Source organism: Lycorma delicatula, chromosome 6 (assembly GCF_047948215.1).
Source record: "Lycorma delicatula isolate Av1 chromosome 6, ASM4794821v1, whole genome shotgun sequence".
NCBI lineage: Eukaryota > Metazoa > Arthropoda > Insecta > Hemiptera > Fulgoridae > Lycorma > Lycorma delicatula.
In genome coordinates, this window is record NC_134460.1 from 10,539,186 (window position 1) to 10,554,474 (window position 15,289).

Consider the following 15,289-nt stretch of genomic DNA (forward strand, 5'->3'; position numbering starts at 1 on the left):
TACATAGAGTCCTTTGTTTTATCTGATACCTGTGTATGTATAATATTAATATCCTATACAAAAATCCAGATAAATATGTATTCATTATTTATCTTATTTAATTACATTTAATTAAATGTAATTTAATTACATTATAAACAAAATTACTAAAATTCATTTAAGCAGAGGGAAAGATTATGTTAACCATATCTTTATTAGGACATAATATGAAAGTCTCCAAGTTTGTAATCTTTGTTGTTTATAATAACTCTATAACTGAGCATATGTATTTCAATTATAGTGAAATATGACACGGATATCCCATTTAAATCAATTCAGTAAATAATCAATTAATGAAGCATTCAATCATAAATTATACAAAATCTTGAAAAAAGAAGCTGAGTGTCTGATGTAAATTTGGCCTAAAACCTCTTTGTGGGTACTTTTCAAAATCATATACATTCTTTCCCCCAAACTAAACTGTCACATATAAACTTAAAATATCAGAAGGCAGTATTATGTATAATTTCAGATTTTAGTATACCTATCAGACTTAAAAAAGCTATAAAGTAAGGTAAAGTAATAATATTCTTTAAATATTAAACTAAAACATAATTTTATAAGACAAAATTGAAAGCTCTAATTAAATAGACAAAAGCAGAATATTATTTTAATAAAATTATTCTAGAAAAAAAGACAAGTAGTCATATGTTAGACGATCATAATAAACCCTTTTTTAACTAGTGTGTAGACTGTATATTTTGTATATATTAGTAAAAAGATTTTGTTCATTTTTTTTTAATCTCACCAAAGTATTTACAGTAAAATTATTGTTCCACAAGTGAATCATTAACATATGTATGGAATTCCTCAAAAATAATAATCAGCCCTACTCTTTTTTTTGTATAATTAATAATTTACATTACTTTAAAAATTAAGGAGTAATTAGATATTTTGCAGATAATAGAACTAGTTTTTAAGAAGAATGTTGGTAGGGATCTTACCCAGTAGCAGAGGACATCCTGAACCCCCTGTATGAGAAGTCACCCACCTTGTGACGATCTCTGTCGCCACACCATCCTTTCTGTTCCTAGCCCTGATGGGCTTTACCAGAGATCATCATTTAGACCCTTTAAACCTGATAATACATCACAGTCATCAGTTTGGCCTTTGTCAGGATGCCATCAATGCAAATGTCTTGGCAGACATTTCCATTAGTGTATTTACACAGCTTACTATCACCTTTGTATGGCTTCTTCCAACCTTGACCATCTACCATAACATACTACCCTCAACTATTAAATTAACTGATTCGCAGAAGTGTGATCCCTGTACTTTCGTCTAACACTGGAGGATTCATATAAAAACTCTTCCTCTAACTTCAGTTAGAATATACATTTAGGTCATTATATGATTGAGTCTTTAAACACCAAAAAATACTATCCTCATACCAACAAACAAGCGTTGATCACAACAATGAAAATTTTGTCTTACAATTCAATTTACTCAAGTCCTCTTGAGTTGCTCAAAAATCAAGAAACAGATCCACAAATTTAATTAGCCTCTAATGAAAATATAACCTATTTCTCTCTGCTCTGGGCCACTTTTGGGAGCAAGCTCAATGCCTACTCCCTCCCACATGGCAGCACCATCACAGAGTTCTCCATACATCCATTCTTCTTTTTTTTCTGTTTAGCCTCTGGAACCACTATAATGTATTACTTCAGAGGATGATATGTATGAATGTAAATGAGGTGTAGTCTTGTACAGTCTCAGGTCAACTTATTCCTGAGATGTGTGGTTAATTGAAACCCAACCAGCAAAGATCACCGGTATCCATGATGTAGTATTCAAATCCATATAAAAGTAACTGCCTTTACTAGGATTTGAACACACACCCATCCATACTCATCCTTTTTTTTTAACATCGGAATCCTCAGTTAAGCAATTTTTTTCTGCAGAGGATGAGATGAATGTTTTGTAGCGTGTGTGAAAAATGCCATGCCAGACCAGGATTTGAACCCAGGACCTCCGGGTGAAAGGCCGAGACGCTACCACTCGCACCACAGAGGCCGGCATCCATTCTCATCCTAGCAGTGAATATCTCAGCTTACTGGGGCTTGATGCCAGAACACCTAACTTGGCGAAGTAAACACCTAGGCAGGCCCCCTAACCGTCTGGGTTGCTATTCTATCTACACATCTATAACAGTGTCAGACCCTCTCAGTTATCCTCTGCAGGTGTAAGAATCTATGGAACTCGATTTTCCTATTAACTTGCAAATGAAAACTAGAATTGATCCTTGCAAGCTCTCTAGTTACTTTGGTACGTTCAGCTTTGTACCTGGGGCAGACATAGAAGACATAGCACACATCATCAGTGGCTCTACATTCTGGACATACGCCTGAATTAATCAAATCAAATCTGGCCAACCCATCTGGAAAAGCATCATCTCCAGAAAGAAACTGTATAGTATGCCTATTTGGGGGAAATCCACCTAATTATCTGCGTACTTCTCGTATTAGGAAAATACCATGCATGTAACGGCCATCGGATGATTCAGTCAAACTTAAATGCTATAAATGGAAACCTTGGTCATCATCTATTTCTTTTATGCGCTTGAGAGATAAGTTGGCCTACCTGAATTTATATATTCACACAGAAGGTTGACCCGATGTTGTTTTAATTGATCAGCGTCTTAAATGGAACTTCCATATAGGTTAAATAGAAAAAATAATTCATATGTTAGATTTTATATTTTCCTTGTTGAGAGATAAATTACCATTGGAGATTTTTATGTGTGGTTTTTGTAAGGTTAACTAGGGATAAGTTTATAATACAGTCTTCAAACCAATGTTGAAGGCTCAAAAATGAATAAATAGAAAATTATTTCAAAATTAATTAATTAAAAATCAGTTATTTTTGAAAAAACTTATGACTAGTCTATCTCAGCTTCTTTATTCGGCGGTTATAAAACCCTCAATCTCGAAAAACTGTATAAAAATTGTCAATGAAATCTGTATGATATATTTTTATTCAAAGAAAAAGTTACAAGGACATATGAAGTCAGGCTAAATTGTGAACCAAGAAGATGTAATTTCATCTCGGCAACATTTTTAATTTAACTCGATGTTTTTTTTTTTTTAATAATCAGCAGAAAGTTTACAGGAGAATACTGTTAAAATAATTTTAAGAGTAAAGTGAGAACTTACTTATTGCAAGAAGATGAAGTATTCTGAATTTAAAATAAATTTAGTTTGTAAACTGTCATTGTTAGTAATCCATCCAATTCATTTATAGATACGAGATGTGATTGGAAAGTTTTAAGACAGGTGCCGACATTGCTCAATAGGAGGGGTTAGGTTTACCTGAGGTGTGGAAGGGGAAACTTGTTTCATCCTTGAAATGTCCTGAAAAGATCATTGCAATATCTTTGTTTAGTAGGAAGTGACATCCTGGTGAATGAAACATGTTTTCAGTTTTTGGCAGATTATTGATTTCACAAAATGGATGAAAAACAACAAGTCAAATTTTATTTGAAAACTGGGAAATCAGATTCAGAGACTTATGGATTCTTAAAAACAGCTTTTGGTGATAAATTTTGAGCTGGTCAAATGTTTTCATCTAGTTCAACAGGTACAAAGATGGTCGCAAATCAGACAAAGATGATCCCCAGTCTTATCTCTTGAAAAACCAATGAAACATTGCGAAAATTCATGATTTAGTATGCTCTGATCATAGACTTATAATTAGGGAGTTTAGGGAGATGGCTAATGATCTGAATTTAAGTTATTCAGTCGTTCAGTTGTTAAGTAGTTCAGTCAATTTTAACTGAAGATTTGAAAGTGCGTCAAGTGTCGATGACATCCATTTTGAAATTGTTGTAAGATCAACAGAATCAACTCCGATTTGAAGTGTCCAAAGAACTAATTAATCTGTTGAAACTGACGCAGATTTGTTGAATATGGTAATTGTAGGTGATACATCATCGGTTTATGGGTATCATCCAGAAACCAAGAAGGCACATTCACATCACAATGGAATGGTCCAAGTTGTTTCACCACGAATGAAAAAAGTGTAACAAATTAGTTTAGATTGTGAAGGCAATGTTGGTTTTCTTCAATTGTACAGGTATCGTGCATCATGAATTTATACCTAGGGAGCAAGAAAGTCAACCAGGAATACTATAAAAGGATCCTTCAGTGTTTGCATGAAAATGTGTGCAGGAAAAGGCCTGCACTCTTGTGAGACAAGAATTAGGTCCTCCATCATGACAGTGCACGGCTCATCACACATTTTTGAACATGGAATTTTTGGCTAAATTCCTATTTGCTTCTGCATATTCCCCTGATTTAGCCTCTGTCAACTTCTCCCTGTTTCGTAAATTAAAACTTTTGGTGAAAAGGAACCAATTTGACTCAATTGAAGACATTCAGGCAACTACAGAGAGGGTTCTTAACACTCTTAAGAGAGAACATTTCGTGGAACTCTTCCAAAAGTGGAAACACTGTTAGAGTCTGCGTGTTTAGTCTACTTTGAAGAAGAGCAATCACAATAGCCTGTAAGTACTGCCATTTTAAAATTACAAGCCCAGTCTTAAAATTTCCAATCTCACCTCATAGATATCACAAAAAAAAAATATTATCTCTGTATTATTTGTATTGTGGCATAATTATATATAAAATGCAAATCTACATTAAATGTGTCATGTTATTATTATATTAAACCGATCAGCCGAAGGACAGAATTAATAAAATAAAATAGGAGGACACCTACCTTATTCCATGATCCAAGCAAGAGCACTTTCGCGATTACCTCACAGCATCAGTTGCTCTATAATTTTTCAAATCTTTCGTTGCAAATAATACAGTAAAATTAAAATTGTACGTTGCAAATTGCACATTAAAATTAAAATTGAGATTTAAAATAGTTAAAAGATCCTTTTCCAATTAAATCAAAACAGAAATTTAAATGTCATAACTAACCATACTGGTGTTATCCCCAATTTTTAAATCTTTTAATTTATTTAAAAGTTCGTATCCATTCTTTATATTATATTTATAATCTAAATTCATTTTGATCTAAGTATTTTATGTATTATTTTGGAAATGATATAAGAAGGGGCAGTTGTGAAATTAATTAAAGGTCGCATAAGTATACTAGGTTTTTGTATTTTCAGTAGTCCAGTTAATACAGATGCACTTAGTTCAAAAGGGTACAATGTAGAGTGATATGTTAAATTATTATCATAATTAAAAATATTCCGGTATTTTGTTATTAGAATTTTAGTTATTCTTAAAAATGTTTTGATGGGGTCTTTATTTCTTTATATTTCTTATTTATGTAGGTAAAACCACTAACTAGATCCTTTAAAACTAGATTTGATGAACACTAGATATTGTAAAAGTAGAAAATTGGGTTTCTCAAATGTTTCTGATCATTTTATTAATAATACACATTCAGTATCCAATATTCATACAAATTTAGAAGTACTGAAAATTAAGAAATACAGTATTAATACAAATAATAGGGTTTTTAACATTTTGGAAAGATTTTACATTTATAAATATAAAAGTAAATTCAATTTTATTAACCAACATACAGAATATGAGTGACGATTGTGTCATAAAAGCTGCACTTCTTTAAACATTGATAATTCATAATATTTCAACTCTGTACTGTCACATAACTTTGGCTAGCTAATCTACATGGATTTCTATTTTATTTTTATTATTAATTTTAATTTACAATTAATAATTTTGAATATTAAAAATAAATTAGTTTTATTTCTGCTTTGATTTAAGTGGAAAAGGTTCTTTTAACAATGTTAATTTTAATGTGTAATTTGCAATGAAAGATTTGAAAAATTATAGAACTAATGATGCGAGGTACTCACGAAAGCACTCTTGCTTGGATTATGGAATAAGGTAGTTTTCATCTTATTTTATTTTATTAATTCTGTACTTGGATTGATTGGATTAATATAATTTGTATAGTGCAGAGGAATATGATTCCTGAAAGGAACAATTTTAGAAAAACATATTATTATTATTATAATTTATTTATATATTTTGTAGTTACCATCTTCATCTTCCTCTTCTGGGCACAGAATTACCTTTTCAAAATTTCCTTTTGTATTACTTTCTTACAATTAAGATAAACAGATGTTTAATATTAAATTTGAAAAAAATGACATTAAAATTGTAAATTTTAATTGTAAACCACTTATTACAATATTGTACCATAAATGTGGAAATAAATGGTAAAAAATCAGTATAGAAGAATTATGTGTGTAAAGCAGTAAAATAAATTCATCATTACTTTAAATGCTTTTTGTTTGCAGTGATACATTAAATACCAGTAGCTTATCTGTTGTGCATTTGTATAGAGATAGTTCAACAGTTTGGTTAAATTATAGAGAACCTGCTGCATATAACTGGGATACAATTTGTAAGTCATTACAGTTTTTAAACTTTCACTTCTGTTATGTAAATATCTTTTTTTTTAATTTAAAATGTTTGGGTTGTTGTTACCCATACATACATTGTATGTAATACAATGTACATACAAAGTATGTAATTATATATAAGTATATAATAAGTATGTATTATATATATTTAGTTATTAATAAGGGGTAGGTCAGCAAGATTAGTAATCACACGTTTAAAAGAAAGAAGATGATTCGACATTGCATTGTAATTAATTAAATGTATGTAGATATAAGTACAGAATTATCATAAAAGAATGATAGAATCTAAGGTTTGAATTGAATAAAAATAGATATACTTACACATATTATTTTATTTGTCAAATTTTCAATCTCAGATGGTTTTGTTACATAATCAATAAATTTTAATATGCATATCCTTTGTCATTCAGCAAATGTTCAGTCAGTATTCACTTTTGGCTCATTCATGATGTAATTTATCTTCTGTTGTGGTTGTAATTGCTTCCTCAGGTTTTCCTTTAAGTAGTTCAAGTCGCATAATTTTTGGAAGTTAACAGTATTTTTAATGTATTCCTACAAGGAGTTCAGTCCAAACTTCTTTTGGGCCAGGATATACAACTTTCTCAGTCTGTCCATCTACCTACAATTTTTCATTCAAAGCCTGACTAACAATTAATTGAAGTTTGGGGTTGTACCATTTTGTTGGAAATAAATTTGACAGTATGAATCAGAGTTCATCCGGTTGAGGAAAGCAACAGTCTTTTAACATATTACAATAAATATTTCCATTAATAGATTTTTCAGCAAAGAAAAAAGATACATTTATATGATTTTTTTTAGTAAACCACACTAAACATTAACTTTAGGTGTGTCACTTGCTTTTTCAGAAATTATATGTTTCTTTACAGATCCCTATATTTTTGAATTTTGTCTTTAGCACATCCTTTTAGGTGAAAAGTAGCTTCATCTGTAAAAATTACATCATTAAAAATTATTCATTTTGACTAATTTTGTTCAAGAATTTCAGCAGGCAACCATAAAGGTTTTTCTGTATCCATAAGGTTTTATTTCTTGCAATAATTGAATTTTGTATGCACACAAGTGCAACCTTGTTCATGGAACTTTATAAACGATTATGTTTGAAATTTGAAATTTCAACCAATGATGGATTTATACACAAATACACATCTGATCGTGGATTGGTTTTTCATTTAACACATTTTGCTGATATTATAATGTTATAGGTGATTTTTGTTTAAGAACAAATGCATTTTCTTCGTACCAGCATTGCAGATTGTTTTCATGTAGTGACTCCTTTTCTTGCATCAGAATCTACATTGAAGTAAAATTGTTTTCTGTTCAGCATGCCACAAAACACACTGTTTTTTATTTGAACAGAAAGCATAGTAAACAAAGAAAATCACCTCACCAACAATGCAGAGAGTGATTCAGTAGTTAACATGACTCTAACAAACTTTTTGGATGGAGGCTTTTAATTCTAACAACATAATTTATCAAAATGTTTGTAATATCTTGATCGAGCTATTGAATACCCACCATTCTTTTATGATGATCCTGTTTTATAAGTCCCAGGTTTATAGCATAAGCTCCTCAGCCCTGTATTGTACAGCCACCCACTGATCAAATAGGAAACCGGTCCTTGGATAAATCTGTGGACAGAGTTGCTCCACAAACCACTTAAATACCAAGAATTGAATTCATTTAAAGCTTCCCATGTTGCTAACATGAATCCAGTGAATATATGACCAAAATAAAACACACTATGGGGAAAGGATCAAGAAAAAAATAGATCTAGAGGTAAGGATGATTTATCTCTTTAGTGACGTGACCAAAATCAATCCTTTAAATGCAGATGTTTTAAGAATCCCTCCAGGCAATAGTTATCCATTCCTTGGGATATCATAACATTTTTAGCCAGGATAGTAGTAGTTTGATATTATTTCAATTTGAGCTAATTGATTTTGCATCAACCAGATCAAAATTGTATTGAAATAAATTACTTTTCTCTAGACACTAAATAACTACCCTCAAGAACTTATACCACTTTCATTAACCCAAGAAGTGGCAGTAGTTTTGTACTGGTAAACTTAATTATTGAATTTAAAAAACGTTGTTTTAACTTCGCTATTTTGGAAATAAATAGTGGTTAGTAGCAATACAAACCATTTTGAGGATAATTTCTTCAATTATTTTTTAGTAATTACTGTAAATGTAGTCTTAGTATAAAGTTAAAAAATAAAAATATTTGAAAACTGAAATTTGATCATAATGAAATACTGATCTCTCTGGTGGAATGGTAGCATCTTGGCCTTTTATCTGGAGGTCCCAGGTTCAAATCCTTAGCATTATTCATACGCTGCAAAATTCCATTTCCATATCCCACAGACCAGCTTTAAAAAGAAACAAATTGAATTGAAACATAATGACAAAGAAATATAGAATTGTGGAATGTACATGCTACAGAGTAGGTTTGGGTGGTTATTTCCCTAATATTTCAGAATATTTGAATCATTTCATGAAACGTAATGAATTTTTTCATTTGTTGTAAACAAAATGATTCATCATCACATGATGTTCATGAATATGCAGTAGTACTGATGTTCTGAATTTAATTATTTCACCGACTTAAGTCATCAATATATAAGTAGAATTTTTTTTAAATCTATTTTTCAAGATCCATATCACCTCTGTACTAATATAATTATTGTATATATAATTCAAATTGATCTGCCTAAGTACAGAATTAAATAAAGTAAAATGACACTTGCCTTATTTTTGCATAATGTCTACAATAGTACTTTTGGGGCAACCCACATCCTTAGTTGTAATTCTTCTTTATAAAATGTTTATTACCAAATTACATAGTAAACTCAAAATGATAATTAAAATATATAACTTTAAGATAAAAAGTTAAATATTTAAAAATTTCAAATTTTTGTAATTTTTAAAAAATAAATATAAATATGTTAAAAATTAATATTAATTAAAATTATTGAAATTAAAGTTATATATATAAAATTTGGATTATGGTTGGTTGCAAGGGAATGTTGTTATGATAATTCATGTTTTGTCGATGTACAGGTGGATTCAGAATCATGTGCTGGTACTAGTTTTGATTTTATAAATTTGACAAATTTTGACCTTGATGATACAGAACAGTTAATTTACTGTTGCTAATGGTTTTAAATTTAAAATAAATCCTAATGGTAAAGAACAATTATGTAATATCATTAGTAATAAAATTCATAGTATTAAAGATAAAATTTGATAACTTCCATAATGTAATAATAGATAACTTCCAAGATTTACTGATCACCAATGATTTACTGATCAGATTTGGGAACGTGCCATTCCCAAAACCGCACACCAGAACACTTGCTCTTTCTTTAGATTGTTTGCCTCCAATACACTTCTCATTTTTGAAACACAGTATTTTGTTTGGTAAAGCTTGGAAAAATAAACCAGTTTCATCACAGTTACTGATTTTTTTTATTCATAACCTGCGATTATTTCTGTAATTTTATTTTTCTAGTCAATAACTATTTCTTTGTCTACCTTTAGCTTCACCTGAAATTTGATTGTAAGAAATAGAATGCCTCGCAGGAAATATTTCTAGCCATCCATTAGATGGATGGCTAGATAGATGGCTCCTAACGTAGCTGCAATTTCTTTCGCCTGTTGTTGCAGGATAGGTCCCGAAATAGGAAGATTTTTTGATCTTGTTCCTGAGAACCATTTAAATAAAATTGAATTACTTTCTCCATTTTTGGTTTTAGTCTGACGTCTACAGTTAGTATTCCTTTCACCCTTCGACCATTCTTCTGTGATTTTATCTTTATTTTTTAAATTTTGTAAATTTGTGTTTTTCCACAATTAAACTTTCCACTAACTTCTTTAACATTCATTTTAGAAATTAAATTAATAACCTGTATTTTTTTCTTTAAACATAAAGTATTATTTCTCTGCATAATTATGAGCAAAATTTTAAAAGAAGAAAAATACACATAACTAAAACTAAAATAAGTTACAGTTTTTAAAATAACTTACAGTTTATAAGTGTTAAATTAAACTAAAAATAAAGGTATGTATGAACTGTATTTAAACTCTCAACAGATAAAAAACATACAGAACGGGAAACTATAACAATTTACCTATATGACAAAATTAAAACTATACTGCTGCGCACCACAGTGTTCACAACACTGAATAAAATTATTCTGTGAACTGTACATGGATTGTTTACATAAGCTGCCACCCGCTATCAAATTTTATTAATGACTGTCGGCTTATATGGTGGTATTTTGGAGCCAAGAATGTGATGGCGTATAATTAGATAAACAACAGTTACAGTACTGCATTATAATAATAATCTACTGAATTTATAATTTGCAAATTGTGGGAGTGTACAATCTTTTTTTTTTTTTTACTTCCTTTCCATCTTATGGGACAAGTTTAATAAGTAAAATTAAAAGTAAAATCTATGTTTCCTTTCCATTTCCGTATTACGGAGTTTTCCATCTTGAAGAGATTAATTTGTATAAAAATATTTTGGGACTTTTGGAAACTGTACGTTTTGAGTAGGTTTCTGTTTTGTAGAAGTTTCACTATAGTACAACAACTCTAAAACCAATAAATAATACAGAGAAAATTGATAACATGTATTTAAAATATTCATATACTGATAGCATTGTTGAAAATATAACTAAAGCTTATGATAATAATAAATTTAAACCTGCATATAAAACAAATAACCATATAATAAAATATTTAAAAAAACAATAATCATATCGATTCATGTAATTTATACAATTTATGTGGAATTTATAAAATAAAATGTAATAATTGTGATCACATATACATAGGTGAAACTAAAAGATCTTTTAAAGCTAGATTTCTTGAGCATTTTAGACACTATAAAAATAAAAAGTTGGGTTTCTCTAACGTTGCTGACCACCTCATTAATAATAAACATTTTATTTTTGATATTGAAACTAATTTGGAAATATTGTAAATCAAAAAAGGAGATATAAAAAATAATAATAAAAATCTAGACATTTTGAAGAAATATTATATATATAAATAGAAGAAGAGATTCAAATTGATCAGCTTGCAAATAGAGTATGAGGATGACACACTTATAAGGGCGGCAATAGATGGCAGCACATTTTCAGATAAAGATAATGGTAATACATAAATTTAATTATTCATACAGTATTGGCTGGCCGAACAAGTAGAGTTTTGTTTTAATCCTATTTAATTTTATTTTATCATAATTGACACCATTCTTTTATATATGTAACTCTTAACTTCAATAATTTTAATTATTATTAATTTTTAACATATTTATATTTCTTTATTAAAATTTATAAATTTGAAATTTTTAAACTTTAAAATTTTTTTAACTCTTAATCTTCATTTAATTTTTAAATCGTATACATTAAATTTTATTTATATTTTAATTATCATTTTGAGTTTAATGTGTAATTTGATAATAAATATTTTATAAAGAAGAATTACAACTGAGGATGTGGGTTGCCACGAAAGTACAATTGTAGACATTATGAAAAAGTAAAGTGAGTGTCATATTACTTTAATTCTGTACTTTCGTAGATCAGTTTGAATTATATATACAAGATAAGTAGAAATATATTTCAAATTATTAATGTAGAATAAAAAAGTTTTAAATTTTGTGTGCTCTATAAAAGATGTATATTCATGCGAAGTTTAGTTTATTTATTACTTTCAGTATTATTAAATTCATTTTAATACATTATCATTTTGTTTTAATGTTTAATTTTTACTAATAGAACAAAAATATACAACAGAATGCAATTAATTATTGCACAGAAAGTCAACTCTTTATGGTGAATTTGAAAATAGTTTTATTGGTATCTGTAGCAGACCATTTTCAAACGCTATTGACAAACTTTATTGTCAAACGCTAAACAATAAAGATATATATTTATATCAATTTTATTTATATCAATCAAGATTAAAAATAACAAAGGATGTGTACAGCATGTCACCATTTTTTAAAACTTTTAGTATTAGAAATATTACAGAAGTAATTATTTGCAATTTATTCAACATTTAATTTAAAACCAAATTATATATCTGTTAGTAAAGTGACAATTTTCACTTCTAAAATTAAGGGAAAATCTTCTCTCCTTTGCCCAATATTGTGTAGCATATAAAGGTGTCCAAATGAATTATATTAATCATTCAGCTAGAAATCTAGTTGAAGGTAAATTATTAAATATATCCTTTATTGCACATTTTTTGTTAAGTTAATCTAAATACAAAGTTTAAATAATAGCATGGCAATATATTTTATTCATTTTTATGTTAACTGATTACCATGTAAGTATAATTAATTCATCAAACTTTAACTTTTGTTAAAATGAAAAAAAAAGTGTATTACATCAAAAGTGTATTGAAGATTTCTTGAGTTTTTGGTTTCGTTATTTTTACTTTAATATATTTTTCTTGTATGTAAAAATTTTAAAAAGTCTTTAAAACTAGCTTTTTTCAGTTTCACTTTAATTGCTATTAACTTTTAGTTATATTCTATTTACTGATAAATATAAGTTTTAAGAATGTTTGTTTCCTAATTGTGACTGCTGAATATCTCATTGAAATGTCAATTGAAAAAATAAATATCATAATTAAAAAAAAGAAATCCTTTTAAAGTTGTATGATTTCAGTAAAGTATTCTGTAAAGTTCCATAATTCTTACTAATGAAAAAATTAGATTATTGTCGTACCTGAGAATCTGTATGCAATTGGTTGAAGTCTTACTTCACCAACTGTATCTTTCAACTTATAGTTAAATTTCAAATTTTAATGAGAACACCTGTGTAAATTGTCAGTCCTCATTCCTCAATATAGAACAATAATGCTGGAGACAACTGTTCTATGTAAAGATTAACTCAAAATCTAGTATCAAATATTACCCTCTTTGTAGATGATATCACTGTTTCTATATCCTGAGATACACACTACTTGCCTGATCGCATGATTCTGTTTAAGGATGCGCACCTAGTTGTGGAAAAGTCCGTCACCAGGGGAAGCCCACAGGGCTCGTGTTCTCGGTCCCTTGCTATGGAACCTGGTAGTCGATAGATTTTTGGGACTGACATTCTCGCTCGGAAGGGGTCACAGCCCAGCCCTTCACTGATGACTGTCTCCTGTTAGTTCATGGTAACTCACGACCCCAGCTAAAAGATCAAGCGCAGGTGGCATTGTCTACCACAGAGGGCTGAATGGACATTCAAAATTTAAAGATTTTTGTGCCCAAGACGAAGTTTATGCTTGTCAAGGGTGCAGACAAATTATCATAAAGTCATAACCTTCTGTATTTAGTGTAAAGGCTGTGTAATCAGCTGAGTTTGAGTTCATAAGTACCTAGGTGTTTTGTTTGATGAGAAGTTGCTGTTTAGCAACCACATTAGGCAACTAAAGGCGGATGTCATTTCGTGATGCACAAGCTTAGAAGGATTGCTTAAAAGGATTACAGACTGTCAGGCCATCATTTATACGTGTTTACCAAGGTGTATTCGAAAGTATGACCTCTAATGCAGCATTCGTTTGAACGTATAGCTTGGAAATAAATCAAGCACTTATTCAAAATTTAAGGAGTGCCCAGTGCATAGCCGTAATTGTAATTAAATGCACTGATGTTTTTAAAGCAACCTCCTATGAGGCTACCACTGTATTGGGAAGCCAATTACATAAATCGATTAAATCCAATCGATTTAATGGTGAAAGTTCGAGCAGCCATGTGGAAATTGCGAAGAGGCAGGAAGGCCGAGGTATTTGGGATGCGGTTTTGAGCCGGGTCTGCACCGAGGAGAACGGTGATCTCAATATACTGGTTCTAAATTTCGAACAGTTACCTATCTCCTGCCTGCGAAGGAGGCTTTACAGCCTCGCAATAGAAGCATGGCAGCAAGAATGGCATGCCACGACTAAGGAAAGGTCCTTGTACAGATTTATACAGGATCTAGGGGGATGGTATGCTTCTCCTTCATTTTTAGGGGCAATGAGAGCCTGAGTTTTCTCCAACCATGTAAATTTAAACCAATATTTGTTTCAGTTCTGCCTGGCAGCTGATGAGCTGTACGTCAGCGGGAGGTTTAGTCAAATGAACACATGATGTTCGACTGCCCAGCTCTGGGGGGGGGGGGGGAAGAACTCAGGCCACCCTGGAATTTAGAGGTCAAGGGGAAAATTGGACTACATTGTTGAATTGTGTAGGAGTTCCTTGATGTGGTTGCTTTGTTCAACTGACATCAGTAGTTTACCTAAGGGAAAAGACTCTACCGTGCTGCTGTAGGAAGCTAACAGATAGATATGGCTGGGCTACAAGCCAGATTAAGGCTCCAAGCTCATTAATAGTGGACAGGTACTTGCTGGCATTCAGTGGCTTAGGCATGGCAGCAAATTGCTGTCTTTGATAACATAAATTTAATTATTGATAGTCATATATGTTTTAGTAGTTGATGGGGTGCGCCTACCCAGTTTAGTGATATATGTCAAGTGGGTGGTGGGACACGCAAGTGAGTGGTGTATGGTACCACACTTATTCTGCTTACACTTTTAGGTTGGCTCTAGGAGCTAGTTAGGACACTGGTCGCTAAACTGTTTTGAGGCTCAGTAGCTGTTTGTGGCACAGACATTTGGGCTTATGCTTTAGGGTGACCAAATGGGGTGGTGGCGGGAGAAATGCCAAGCAAACAAACCAAATATCCTGAAATAATTATTATTTAAACATTCTGAGTTTTCAGTTCAGAGAGTTATGTATTGAATAGATGAATTATAATTGTCATAACTTTTAAGTGG

The 15,289-nt window shown here is 30.6% G+C and overlaps 1 protein-coding gene across 1 annotated transcript in view; it reads left to right on the forward strand.

The window, feature by feature from the left end:
* The first annotated feature begins 6,391 nt into the window (after positions 1-6,391).
* LOC142326642 (sodium channel protein Nach-like) overlaps positions 6,392-15,289 on the forward strand; it is a 73,152-nt gene continuing 64,254 nt past the window's right edge. The window contains exon 1 of the mRNA XM_075369238.1: positions 6,392-6,429. The gene's annotated coding sequence lies outside the window, so the exon portion shown is untranslated. The remainder of the gene's footprint in view (positions 6,430-15,289) is intronic.